This window comes from Conger conger, chromosome 7, assembly GCF_963514075.1.
Source record: "Conger conger chromosome 7, fConCon1.1, whole genome shotgun sequence".
Lineage (NCBI taxonomy): Eukaryota > Metazoa > Chordata > Actinopteri > Anguilliformes > Congridae > Conger > Conger conger.
The window spans coordinates 59,392,111-59,406,285 of record NC_083766.1 but is presented as its reverse complement, the minus strand read 5'-3'; the positions used below and the strand labels follow the sequence as shown (position 1 = coordinate 59,406,285).

The 14,175-nt window shown below is 42.9% G+C and overlaps 1 pseudogene; it reads left to right on the top strand.

Moving 5' to 3' along the window:
* The first annotated feature begins 11,280 nt into the window (after window positions 1-11,280).
* Window positions 11,281-14,175, top strand: LOC133133456 (uncharacterized; annotated as a pseudogene).

Genomic DNA, 14,175 nt, shown 5'->3' with positions numbered 1-14,175 from the left:
TGTGTATGTGCATGTGAACAGTACAATATTACTGAGACAGAGCTTACACTTACATGCATGAACATGGGTTAGCAAAAAATACTTTTCAACCTGTGATATTGATATTCTGTAATATAACTTGCAGTCACCGTTTTCTGGATGCGTATTATGCTTGAGATGTCCTGCTATGTACTTCATGAAGTTGTGTCCTTCTGTCTTGCGTGTATGTGTTGCCTTTTATTGTAGTATGAGAGTAGTTTGTGCATACATTCAGTGAGCCCTGTATTAGGCATTAGACTTATACAGTCAATGTTTTTGGCTTAATGCTGCTGTAGCCTATGCACTCAAAGGTTAGATGCGTTGTGTGTTCAGAGATGCTCTTCTGCAAACCAGTGTTGTAATGCCTGGTTATTTGCGTTACTGTTACCTTCCTGTCAGCTTTGACCAGTCTGGCCCTTCTCCTCTGACCTCTCTCATTATCCCAGGAGATCAGCAATTTCTGAGATACTCAAACCAACCATTGGCACCAACCATTATTCCACGGTCAAAGTCACTTTTTTCCCCCCATTCTGATGGTTGATGTGAACATTATCTGAAGCTCCTGACCCGTATTTACATGATTATATGCATTACACTGCTGCCACACAATTAGCTGATTAGATAATCACATGAATAAGTAGGTGTAATAAAATTAAAATGTTCCTAATAATGTGCTCAGTCAGTGTAGATAGATAGATAAAGAAAGAGTTTGTATGTGGGTGTGTATGTGTGTCAGTGTCCATATTCTGCACAAAAAAATGAGTTTTCAACTGGGAGTACATCCTGCAATATACAGTCCTCTCCAAAAATATTGGAATGGCAAGGCCAATTCCTTTGTTTTTGCTATACACTGAATATATTTTGGGTTGAGATAAAAACATCAGCATGGGACAAGAGTTCAGAATTTCAGCTTTTATTTCCAGGTATTTACACCTAGATGTGTTAAACTACTTTCATATCAGACCACCCAATTCTTAGCTAAACAAAAGTATTGGAACAGAGAATATTTAAGTCAATGAAAGTGAATAACACTTCATATTTGGTAGCATATCCCTTGCTTCGATATCCTTGTGAGCAGGTGAAATGCATGCTATCAACGGCAAATATTTTCTGCCGGGTCATATTTGACCTGTAACACCAGATGTAATCATTTTTACATCCTTAATAATTGAATAGAATGGTGACCATTGGTTTTTGTTGTGTTTATACAGATGTTTTTGAGGATATCATTAAGTATTGTTCCAATAAAAAAATAGATGCTAATACATTGTATAAATCATAATAGAGATGTTTAAATCTATCCCGATGAGACGGTCTGCTAAATGCCTAATTGTAATGTAAACTGTGACATCATTAATGCCTCTAGGCCAAAGGGATTGTATACTCTACAGCCAATGTAGGGCAGTTGCGGATTTTAATTGGTGTCCCTGACGAATTCTCAAGTAGACCGATTTCACAGACAGAATATAAATTCTGCAGTATGGGGGAGAAGCACATTAGACTAACGGGTTTCAACACTGACCAATGCTGAGGAGAACTGGTGAGTTGCGTTTTCCTCCGTTTTATTTCTCAATTCTTAAACGCCAGGGCTGAGTGCTACGGTTACACCGGTCTGCTGCGTCTGGAATCGGAATTTCCGGTGACACCAGGACACATGTGAGTTGTGTCCACATTTAACAGCTTAATGCGAGCTCTTGTGATCAGATCGGATTGAATTATCCCGCATTAGCGAAAGATACAAAATGCATTCCTGAGCTTTTGAAATTGCTTTCGGTATTCATTAGATCGTTTTCTTTTAAATTATATTTTAACAATTAAGTAGTCGAAGAACGCAGGAGCGGAGGCATGCTGTAAGTGCGAGTATTATGCCACTCTTTGCATCCGGTAGAGAGAAGCGTATGGGTACGCGAACGAAGCGAGCACTGGTGGAACAAAATCGCCCGAAATCTTCACGGATTCCGACTGACTTGTCAATTTCCGTATACGGAATGTGTCATCAACCGCAACCCCTACGAGTCCAGCGAATTCGATTTGAGATGCCTAATAATGTCCGGAGTACAAGCAATTCCGATCACAATGTGTGCTAACCCAGTGGTCTAAGATCACTCAACCGAGTGGTTAGTCAGATCCGAGCCCAGTCAGCGATATCCGTGCCCGTGCACACCTGTCACTCAGCCTCGCGCGATCCGATCTGCGGCGGCCTGTAGCGTAGTGGTTAAGGTAAATGACTGGGACATACAAGGTCGGTGGTTCTAATCCTGGTGTAGCCACAATAAGATCTGCACAGCCATTGGGCCATTGGGCCCTTGAGCAAGGCCCTTAACCCTGCACTGCTCCAGGGGAGGATTGTCTCCTGCTTAGTCTAATCAACTGTACGTCACTCTGGATAAGAGTGTCTGCCAAATACCAACCATGTAATGTAATCTGATATTAAAAAACGCATATAATCGGATTTAAAAGACCAGTGTAGTTGTATGTTTTCACGGGCTTACCTTCGAACTGTGGGATATGTGGAACAGAAACAGCTAAGGGAGACCGAGGCACAAACGAACTTGGGGCGTGTTGAAACTGTATTGCATTTGCGCAAGAATGATGGGTTTGTTTTTAATCATTTTATAATGATTAGCTTTGTACATCATAAAAAGCTAACAATAACCAAAAGGAAATCAAAATGCCCACCTCTCCTAAATATCAGTTATGCTCGGAGTAAAATATGCTCATTGTTTCGTTAGTTTATAATAGAAACATTTTTGCAGGATACAGGTGTCTCTGAAAGCATGGGTTTAATCTATCTGAACAATGTAACACTCATATTGCAGGTATGAATCACGAGTAAATAAATAATTTGAATTTTACATGAAATATGCGTTTAAACATCCCATAGTTTGACACAGAAGTTAATGTACGAATCTTGACATTTTCGAGAGGAAATATACAGATGGATTGTGTGTGGGGGAAATGTAATATGTATGGCAATGGACAAAGCGTCAGCAAAATATGAAAATGTGAAATCAATTGAGAAATCGGCACCGAACATAGTCTAACTTTCGCGTAGTTCTATGTTTTCATTGATTGCCATTCATGTTTCTCTCTCAGGGCCCTGACGAAAAGCAGTCACGTGGAGGTCCTGAACGGCGCAGGCGTGCAATGGGAATTCTCGCCAGAAACGATTCCATCATTACACCCGTAGGATTTTACGTCATCGGATTTACGCATTTAAACTTTGCTGATTTATATGTAATTTTCCTCGGCTTTATTTATATTATAACTGTTCTGTGCAACATCTTTATCATTTCCATAATATGGATGGATCATCGGCTACACACTCCAAAGTACATTGCAGTGGCAAATTTAGGCGTTGTTGACTTGATTTACAGTACATCCTTTATTCCTAGTACTGTCAATACTGTTCTCACAAGAGATACCTTCATGCCCTACGATGCATGTTTGACGCAGATTTTTTTTTACAACTGTTCTATAGGACTCGAGTCGTTTTCCATCAGTATACTCGCCTATGACAGGTTAATTGCGATATGTTTCCCACTGAGGCATAATTCTATCAACACTCCCATAGGAATGGTCAGTATTTTAACGATTATTTGGTTATTTTGTGCAGGCACCATGATGTTCTTGGCCTTGAGCTTGAAACAACTGTCTTTCTGCGCTTCACTCACTGTGCACCAATTTGTCTGCGAGTACGTGACTGTGTTCAGTCTATCGTGCAATGATAATACACTGCAGCGGACCGCTACCTCTGTTCTGGCTATAATGAATACATGCTGCCCACTTGGTTTAATCGTCGTGTCATATGCCTGTATTTTGAGAGTCGTGTTTAGTATGAAGAATGTGGATAGCAGGTACAAAGCGCTTGCAACGTGCACAGAACATCTCGTCGTCGTGGCAATTTTCTATGTGCCGACCTTAACGCTGTACACCATCGAACTTTTCTTATTCCTTGTCGATCCAAACGTCAGAATGCTGAGCTCGTCGTTAGCCTCATGCATTCCGGCATGTGTGAACCCCATTGTGTATTCCTTGGCAACAAAAGAAATCAAGAACAGAATATTTATTATCTTCCAGAAAGTCAAGGGAGCAGTATGGACAGGGCAGGCGTAGAGGCGACGGTTGCAGTGAAATTACATTTTCAAAATAATGCATTCCTATATTTTATACATTGGTGTTTAGCCTCAATTCTGCAAGACGATGGCGAAGTCAAGAGAAATGTAGTCTAACTTTACTTCGCAGGAACTATGAGACTCCACACCAACATCCGTGACTCATGAATTCGTTTCGAAAATCTGAGTTTTGCATTGTCAGCTGTATTTTAATTTCTATTTTGTGTCATTTAGCATTTTATTGTCCTGCGTTCTGCTTGTGTAATACTATATAATATACCATTAGGTATCAAAAAAACAACTGTGAAACTGGGGTGAGTTTCCTGATAGCGAAGTCTCTTGAAAAAGCACGACATAGCTATTTCACACACAATTTCAGACAACTCTCGACAATTTAACGTGTTTTCCTAAAGATTACTGCAAGTGTTACCTGAGTTAACTCTCCAGGCATTTGGAACGGGTGAGTTTTTCACTCAAGAAGAATCTCACGGCTAGTCCCAGGATGTCGTGGAAAAAATCACGCACTACTCGAGTAAGCACATGAAGAGACATTCGTGCAGCTACGACATGCTTCGGCAAACTCACCCCTGGTCACCACAAATGTGATCTGAAATACCGCTCCCACATGGCACCCACTTCCACCACCAAACTGAAATAAATCAATTGTGCAACTCACAAGAGGCGGCTTGTTGTGTGTGTGTGTGTGTGTGTGTGTGTGTGTGTGTGTGTGTGTGTGCGCGCGCGCAGTACACTGAGATAGAGCCTCTACCTGCCTGCATGCACATGGGTTAGAGAAAAATACTTTTAAATCTGTACGTTGATTGTACTATAATATATCTTGCATGCAATGTTTGCTAGATATATATTATTTTTGCGATGCTGTGTTATAAAGTATTTAAAGTATTTGTTGTATACGATTAGTTTGTGCGTATGTGGTTATATGTCTGTGCGCAGAAGAGCTTGCGTGTATGTGGTGGAGAGAGATGATGAAGAAAGTATACAATTTCAACTAACTCAGTCAAATTTGACATACAAATTGAATTAGCAATCTTAAAACATTCGACTGTCAAAACCGATGGTCCGTCCAGTCACAAATCGCCACACAAACATAACACCGTACACACTCAATGACCACTGTATTAGGAACACCAGCTCGTTAGCATAAATAACCTGCTTCAGCAAACCATTGGCAGCAACTGACTATACACCGGGAACTTTATTAGGTAGACCAGTACACCAGCTTGTTAATGCAAATATTTCATCAGCCAATAATGTGGCAGCAACTAAATCCATAAAAGCAAATAACCACACATTACAACAGTGGTATATAGTCTCTGAACACACAACGCGTCAAGCCTCTCAAACGGATAGGCTACAGCAGCAGAAGATCAGTAAGTCTTTTGTTGCCCAACGAAACATTAGAATCGGTTTTTTAATTATTTTTTTAAAATTCAATGTGATAGAAGTTATCTATTTATTTATTCAAGGGATCAATATAAATCAAAATAAATGGCAAATTGATGAGATGCAATTTATAAACCAAAGGGAGAAACTGATGGTTTTATTTGGTTTAAATATGAAATATGCAAGATATGTTATATCTGCTCTGCTAAATAAATATTTGGTGACATTGGCTCAAGAGGTAAGTGCACTCGTCTGGCAGTCGGTGGGTTGCTGGTTCGATCCCAGCATGGCATCCCACCTGACGAGCTGGTTGGAGCCTTGCATTGCAGCCCATCGCTGTTGGTTTCTGAGTGTATGATCGGGTGAATGACAACCATCAATTGTACTGCGATTTGGATAAAGGCGCTGTATAAATTCCAACCATTTTCCATTTAGTGACAAATTTGCTCAATCAATAAATATTTAACCATTTAGATATTTATCTTAATAAATCTTAGGTTAAGAAATAAATGTTTTACTTAAATAGAAATTGTAGATGTCTACTTTGTCAGATTTATTTAATTTGAATGTAGATTCTCACAGCAAATTGTTAAATGTAACAAAGTGTAAAAGTAACATTTCGATTTAACTTCAAGATTTAATGTAAAAGTTCCATATTTTCTTTTTATCATTAAGGTTAACTTCATGGAAATATTTTAAATTCATTTAAATATAAAATCTGTAAAAAAAAAAAAATGTTTGAGCATATCGGATATTTAATACATCTCTTCTAGTAAGATAAGTAAGACTATACAGATTCCAGTCCAGTGTTTCAGTTTTATAAAAGGCCCTATTTAGTCCAAGATTATTGCCTAAAATGCCATCAGAAGTGGCCTTTAAGGGTTATTAAAAAAGAGAAGAAAAAAAAAAGAGGGTAGCATGCTCCCGGGCCCCCTAGCTTTATTTGTCCATTTAACTACAATTCAGGGCTCAGCCCCGCTTAATATAAAATCCTAGAATCGCCCCTGCCATGATATAGATTGTCTAAATTTATCCGGATGAGGTCGTTTGCGAAATGCAATGTAAACTGTGACCTCATTAATACCTCTAAACCAAAGGGATTGTATACTCTACAGCCAATGGAGGGCAGTTGCGGATTGTAATTGATGTCCCAGGCGAATTCTCAAGTAGACCGATTTCACAGACAGAATATAAATTCTGCAGTATGGGGGAGAAGCACATTAGACTAACGGGTTTCAACACTGACCAATGCTGAGGAGAACTGGTGAGCATAGCGTTTTCCTAATGCGCTAATTCTACTGCGCACCTTTGATTTAAAAATTGATTTAAACATTTATTTTTGCTATTGAGTAGTCGAAGTAGGGCCCGTGCCAGGTGTGAAAAAGAGGCAGCAGCGGACGCGTGCTGTAAGTGCGAGTATTATGCTACAGTTTGCATCCGCTGTTTCGGTAGAGAGGAGCGTATGTTGAGCGGATTGTATGCGTCCATTGAAGGCGCTGTAATTTTGGAAACAATTCAACAGCGACATTGGGAGATAAAAATGAGGTGCAGCAAATAGGCATAATAAAAGCAATGACGTGGTGTTGAAGCCGAACTGTTTTAGTATGTATTTTGAGTGTTTTAGTATTAGACATTTCCGAAACTACACAAAAGGAAATCAACATGCGCACTTCTCCAAAATATCAGTTATGCTTGGGGTAAAATAATTATTGTTTTATTAGTTTCTACTTATAGCCACATTTTTCCAGGATACAGGTGTCACTGAATGTATTGGTTTAATTTATCTGAACAATTTAACACGGGGCAAATAAATAATTTGAATTTTACACAACATATGCGTTTAAACATTCCACACTTTGGTACAGAATGTCAAGAACTGATCTTGAACTTCTACAGAGGAAAGATACAAATATGCATGGATTGTGTGCGGAACAAAGTAATATGTGTGCCAATGGAAAAGGCGCCTGCAAAATGTGCAAATATTAAGTAAATTGGGTAATGGTCACCGAACATTGGCTAAATGTCGCGTGGTTGTGTGACTTTATTGGTTATCATTTATTTCTCTCTCAGGGCCCTGAGGAAAAGCAGCCACGCGGAGAGCGGCGCAGGCGTGCAATGGGAATTCTCGCCACTTCGATCACAAACGACTCCATCATAAAACCGGCGGGATTTTTCGTTATCGGATTTACGGAATTAAAGTTTGCTGATTTATATGTAATTTTCCTCGGCTTCGTTTATATTGTAACTATTCTGTGCAATTCCTTTATCATTACCATTATATGGATGGATCTTCGGCTACACACTCCAAAGTACATCGCGGTGGCAAATTTAGGTTTTGTTGACATGGTGTGCAGTACATCCTTTATTCCAAGTATTATCAAGACTGTTTTCACAAGAGATACCTTTATGTCCTACAATGCCTGCTTGACGCAGATTTTCTTTTATAACGGCGCGATAACACTAGAGTCGATTTCCCTCAGTGTACTTGCCTATGACAGGTTAATTGCGATATGTTTCCCACTGAGGCATAATTCTATCAACACGCCCATAGGAATGACCAGTATTCTAGCGTTTGTTTGGTTGTACTGTGTAGGCACCATGATGTACTTGGCCTTGATCTTGACAAAACTGTCTTTCTGTGCTTCACTCACTGTGCGCCAATTTGTCTGCGAGTACGTGGCCGTTTTCCACCTATCGTGCAATGATCATACATTGCAGCGGACCAGTGCCTCTGTTCTGGCTATAGTGAATACGTGCAGCCCCATTGGTTTAATCGTCGTGTCATACGCCTGCATTTTGAGAGTCGTGTTTAGAATGAAGAACGTGGACAGCAGGTACAAAGCACTTGCAACATGCACAGAACATCTCATCGTTGTGGCGATTTTCTACGTGCCGACCTTAACGCTGTACACCATCGAACTTTTCGCATTCCTTGTCGATCCAAACATCAGAATGGTGAACTTGTCATTAGCTTCCTGCGTCCCTTCCTGTCTGAACCCCATTGTGTATTCCCTGGCAACCAAAGAAATCAGGAACAGAATCCTGGCTATGCTCAAGAAAGTCAGAGTAGTAGTGTGGTCGTAAATTGATATTTTAATTAATTTTGGCTTCAACTGAGTAGGTATGTGTGATGTCCCATGTTACGTAGGTGAATTGTATTTTCCTGGCCTGGAAATAAATGATTGAAAATGTAAGCGTTGCATTAGCAGCTGTATGTAAAAAAAGATTTTTTAATAAATAATATTTTGTGTCATTTTCCCCTTTTCTTGTGATCGGTTTGTGTAATAGTGCAAGATATTTTGTCAGTGAGAGTTTTTTCTTAACTGAGCTACCACGTGTTAAATAAAGCTATAATTATATCTAAAAACGTATTATTTTGCTGAAATGTACGGCTTCATTTCAAGCTCCACGAGGCAAGCATTAATTTAATTAAACGTTAACTAATTCACTTAAAATGTTTGTGCCTTGCTGTCCCCTATGTCGGAACAATACGTCTCAGAATCTGTGCAATCACAGAAAACCGGTGCATTCATCCAAAACAAATGCTGTTTCAACCTACAAACCTTCAGTACCTATAACTTTACTTCCATGAAGGCAGTGCTTGAAGTGGGAAAATAACTGTATATGAGAAAAACGTAGAAGTCCCGGCAGCCCAGGCTCTAAACTGCTCTGATTGGAGGGGACCAGGGATCGATATTCCCCCGGAAACTCCCAATCCCTGTGACTACCGGAATTATTGCAGCTAAATAGATCTCCAGTCAACAACGCCTCAGTCATGTAGGGGGATCCTTCCAAGGGGAAAAACAAACCTGCGTTTGCCATTGTTCTGAATAGGGAGCTATTGTAGATTTTTGCTATTTTACTATTTGAATAAATAATGACAGATGTCCTCAAGCGTCCAATAATCTCTTCAAATACAAAACATCTGCATATCTTTTTGTCCAGCAATATGAATGATCAGAAAAGCTTATCATTCCATTAAAACAGATTATTTGATACAAGATGTAAATAAAATTTACCTTCACGTGTATTTTATTCACACATGAGTTTGTTTTCATAAAGCATGCCCAAAGTGTCCAAAAAGCACTCCAAAAAGGATTACCCACCCTAACACTTTCTAATCAATCTGCATCACATTCAAAATGGAACTTTATTTCAAAATTATGTTAACCAGAGCCCTGTTAGCCAGTACAATTACAGTTTTATCTATAGCAAGTCCAAATACTGCAATTACACATGTCTGTATATTCATTATTAAATAAAGGTAAAGCTATATATTCATTGTGTTACGTGACTGCAGCAATATTCCTAAACTGTCCATCACCTAAATATTACACATTATACCTTTTTGGAAAGGGTAGGAAACCCTGACAACCCTGACCATGTTTTACACTAGTTCTGTACTGAAATTACCTAGCAATGCATTTATGCAACATTAAGAAGTAGTTAAAGATTTTGCATTTGCTGAGGCATATTCAACTTTAGTCAAACTTTAGTCATATTCATGGAACCAAACTTTTAGTTCCATAAATATGTATGTATTGCATAATTAGCAAAACAAATGTATGTTTCTACCAAACTGGAAATATGTTGGCTGTATATGCCTGCCATCTACTCCCGGACTGCATATACAAGCCCCAGACTCAAAACTACCATGGATTACTACCCTATGCTATGCCAGCACTCACCTCCCATCCAGATTGCAGGAGTTGCCTAATATCCTTCCTTCATCAGATATGGCAGGATGAATAGCTTCTTGATTATCTGCATGTTGCCACTGGCAAGTTGATCGGTCGACCCCTGGCTTGAACTGGGAGCGAGACCAAAGTCCCTGGCGGTTCCGCCCCTCAGGACCTGAAGCCATGGTTCTGTAGGAGGGAGGCGAAGTGTGCTGTGAGGAGCCTGTGAGCTGGGGGTTCTGCCATTTGTGAAGTGGGGGTTCTGGTGTGTGTCAAAAGGGACAAAGGACAATGCTGTTTGTATTACATGTTGGGGAGTTCCAGACGATTGACGCCAAGAAGATAAGGGATGAATATATGATGGGTGGATGAGTGGTTCCAGGTCAATTCGGCCATGAGGGCCATTAAACCTCATGGGAAAAGAATGTGCCTAAAACATTTGTGACCTATCTCATGACCCCATACCTGGTCACTTCCAGGGGGAAAGACTCCGGGCAGTACCACAGTGCCCTCCTTTGGGCACTGCAGTCATTACCCCAGTGACTACTCTCCTGGATGAAAACGTCACAACTGTTGTTGAAATGGTCAATAGATTCGGTAAAATATTGTAAACATTGCCCATGTGATCCTTGTTGTATTGCATTATGTCCATTGTAGTAATAACATGAATTGCATGTAAAATGGATACACAGGAGGGAGGTTTCATGATAACTGCACCATAACAAAACATTAGGATAATCTGTTTGGTATGGATGTGATCCAGTAAAATCAAGGAATCAGATGATACATTTCATACCAAATAGAATTTAATAAACCATAGTTTCAGGAACTCAGGATAAAACTGGAAACAGTGAAATGTCCTCTCGGGTAAATCACCTAATTCTCTATTTACCCTTGCCTGACAAACCCGAAGGAGGGGGTCTAAATTCCAGATTCGACAACCCCACCAGGCTAATTTATAGCACTGCCGCCTGGATCAAACACATGATTTGGCATAAAAGCCAGGGAGACGAGCCTATCAGGGAAGATCGCACTCGATTTCCCACACTGTGCATATTCTGTATATGTGTGTAGAGAAGAAAAGCTCCGGAACACCCTACACAAAGAACCAAAGAGCTGTTAAAATCCATAACATCAGGCAGGAGATGAAAACGCTTAAGTCCCAGCACAAGGTGGCAGGAGAAGAGGAGCGCATTGGCCTGGCCCAGCTAATGAGCATCCTAAGGAAAAAGATCACGATTCTCCGCCGAGCAGAGTGGCATCGGAGGCGGCGTCGTGAGAGGGCACGTAAACGTGCCGCCTTTATCGCCAACCCCTTCAAGTTTATGAAGGACCTTCTGGGGCAGAAGCGCAGTGGGAAACTTGCCTCCTCGCAGGAAGACATAGACCAATATCTCACTCGGACGTACAGCGATCCTGAGAGAGAGCAGGAGTTGGGAGAGTGCGACATCCTTATAGACCCCCCTGAACCCGAAGTGCAGTTTGACAAGTCGGAGCTGCAGCTAAAGGAAGTCAGAGAGGTTGTACGCAAAGCGAGGGCTAGCTCTGCTCCAGGACCAAGTGGCACTTCATACAAAGTGTACAAGAACTGCCCCAAACTCCTACAGCGTCTGTGGAAACTCATGCGAGTGTTCTGGAGAAGGGGGAAGATCCCAGAACAATGGCGAGTGGCTGAAGGGGTGTGGATCCCGAAGGAGGAAAACTCCACCCCGCTAGACCAGTTCCGCATCATCTCCCTGCTGTGTGTCGAGGCGAAGGTCTTCTTCAGTGCCATTTCCAGACGGCTGAGCACCTACCTGGTAAAGAACACCTACATCGATACATCAGTCCAGAAGGGTGGCATTGCAGGAATGCCAGGCTGTATGGAACACACCGGTGTGGTGACACAGCTAATCCGGGAGGCCAGAGAGAACAAAGGCAATCTGTCAGTGTTATGGCTCGACCTGGCGAATGCATTCGGCTCCATTCCTCACAAGCTGGTCCAGTTCACTCTGATGAAACATCATGTCCCCAGCAGGTGTAGAGACCTCATCGCTGACTACTACAACAACTTCAGGATGAGGGTTTCTTCAGGAGCAACATCATCATCTTGGCATAAGGTGGAAGTTGGCATTATCACAGGGTGCACTATCTCTGTGACGCTGTTCTCCCTTGCCATGAACATGCTCATCAAGTCTGCTGAGCCAGAGTGCAGAGGGCCCCGATCAAAATCCGGTCAACGGCAGCCACCCATCAGGGCATTCATGGATGACCTCACAGTCACGACAGAATCAGTCCCAGGCTGCGGGTGGATTCTGAAGGGTCTCGTGAAGCTGGTGGAGTGGGCCCGGATGCATTTTAAACCAGCCAAATCAAGATCTATGGTGCTGAAGAAAGGGAGGGTGGAGGACAAGGTCCGGTTTAACATCTCAGGCAAAGCCATCCCTACCATCACAGAGAAGCCAGTCAAGAGCTTGGGCGAGATTTTTGACAGCTCTCTGAGAGACACATCATCAATTCAGTCCACCTGCACGGAGTTGGATGGCTGGCTGAAAACCGTGGACAAGTCAGGCCTTCCGGGGAAGTTTAAAGCCTGGGTGTACCAGCACGGCATTCTCCCCAGGATCCTGTGGCCCCTCCTTGCCTATGCCTTCCCAATCTCAGCGGTTGAGACCCTGGAGAGGAAGGTCAGCAAACACCTCCGAAGATGGCTTGGGTTACCAAAGAGCCTGAGCAGCATCGCTCTCTATGGGCGTAACAACAAGCTACAGCTGCCCTTTAGATCCTTGGAGGAGGAATTCAAGGTGACGAGGGCTAGAGAAGTGGTGCAGTATAGGGACTCGAGTGACCCGAAGGTGGCCAACGCTGGGATCCAAGTGAGGACTGGCAGGAAGTGGAGAGCAGAGGATGCTGTCCAAGAGGCAGAGGCCAGGCTACGTCACAGGAACCTTGTGGGAGTGGTCACACGGGGCCGAGCTGGGCTAGGGTCCTTCCCAACTCCTCAATTGAACACCAGGGGAAAGGAGAGGCGGTGCCTTGTCCAGGAGGAGGTGAGAGCAGCAGAGGAGGAGACAAGATCCTGCAGGGCAGTGGGGATGAAACAACAGGGAGCTTGGACAAGATGGGAGAATGCGATGGAGAGGAAAGTGACCTGGACTAAGCTCTGGAGAGCCGAGCCTCAACGCATCAAATTCCTCATCCAGGCAGTCTACGACGTGCTTCCAAGCCCGTCAAACCTGCACACATGGGGCTTAGCAGAGACATCAGCGTGCCCCTTGTGTTCCAAGCGAGGAACCCTAGAACACATCCTCAGCTGCTGTACCAGGGCACTTGGAGATGGAAGGTACTGTTGGAGGCATGACCAAGTCCTTAAGACCATTGCTGAAGCCATCAGTGCTGGACTTCTGTGGGCAAAGCAGTTCCGACCCTCCAAGAGAACCATCGCCTTTGTCAGAGCTGGGGAGCAGGCAACCCCTGCCAGAAGAACATCTGCTGGCATCCTGACCTCTGCAAGAGACTGGCAGCTGCTGGTGGACCTCGAACGACAGTTGAAGTTCCCCAGTCACATCGCTGCTACCACCCTTGGTGGACTCGTGTCTGAGTCCACCAAGCAAGCGGTGATGCTGGAGCTGACGGTCCCATGGGAAGATCGCTTGGAAGAAGCCTTTGAGAGGAAACTCTCCAAGTACGCGGGACTGGTCAGTGATTGTCAGCAGGCTGGGTGGAGAGCAAGGTGTCTTCCGGTGGAGGTCGGATGCAGGGGTTTTGCAGCCCGTTCTTTAGCCAGAGCCTTCAGTAGCTTAGGCATCGTGGGAGAGAGGAAGAGGAGAGCCATCTGCAGTACCACCGATGCGGCAGAGAGAGCCTCAAGATGGCTGTGGCTCAAAAGAGGAGAGCCATGGAGTCATGGTAGCTAGCCATCTGGACACCAGCTGGGGTCTGATCAGCCCCGGTTGGGTCACCTGGAGGAGGGTGTATGA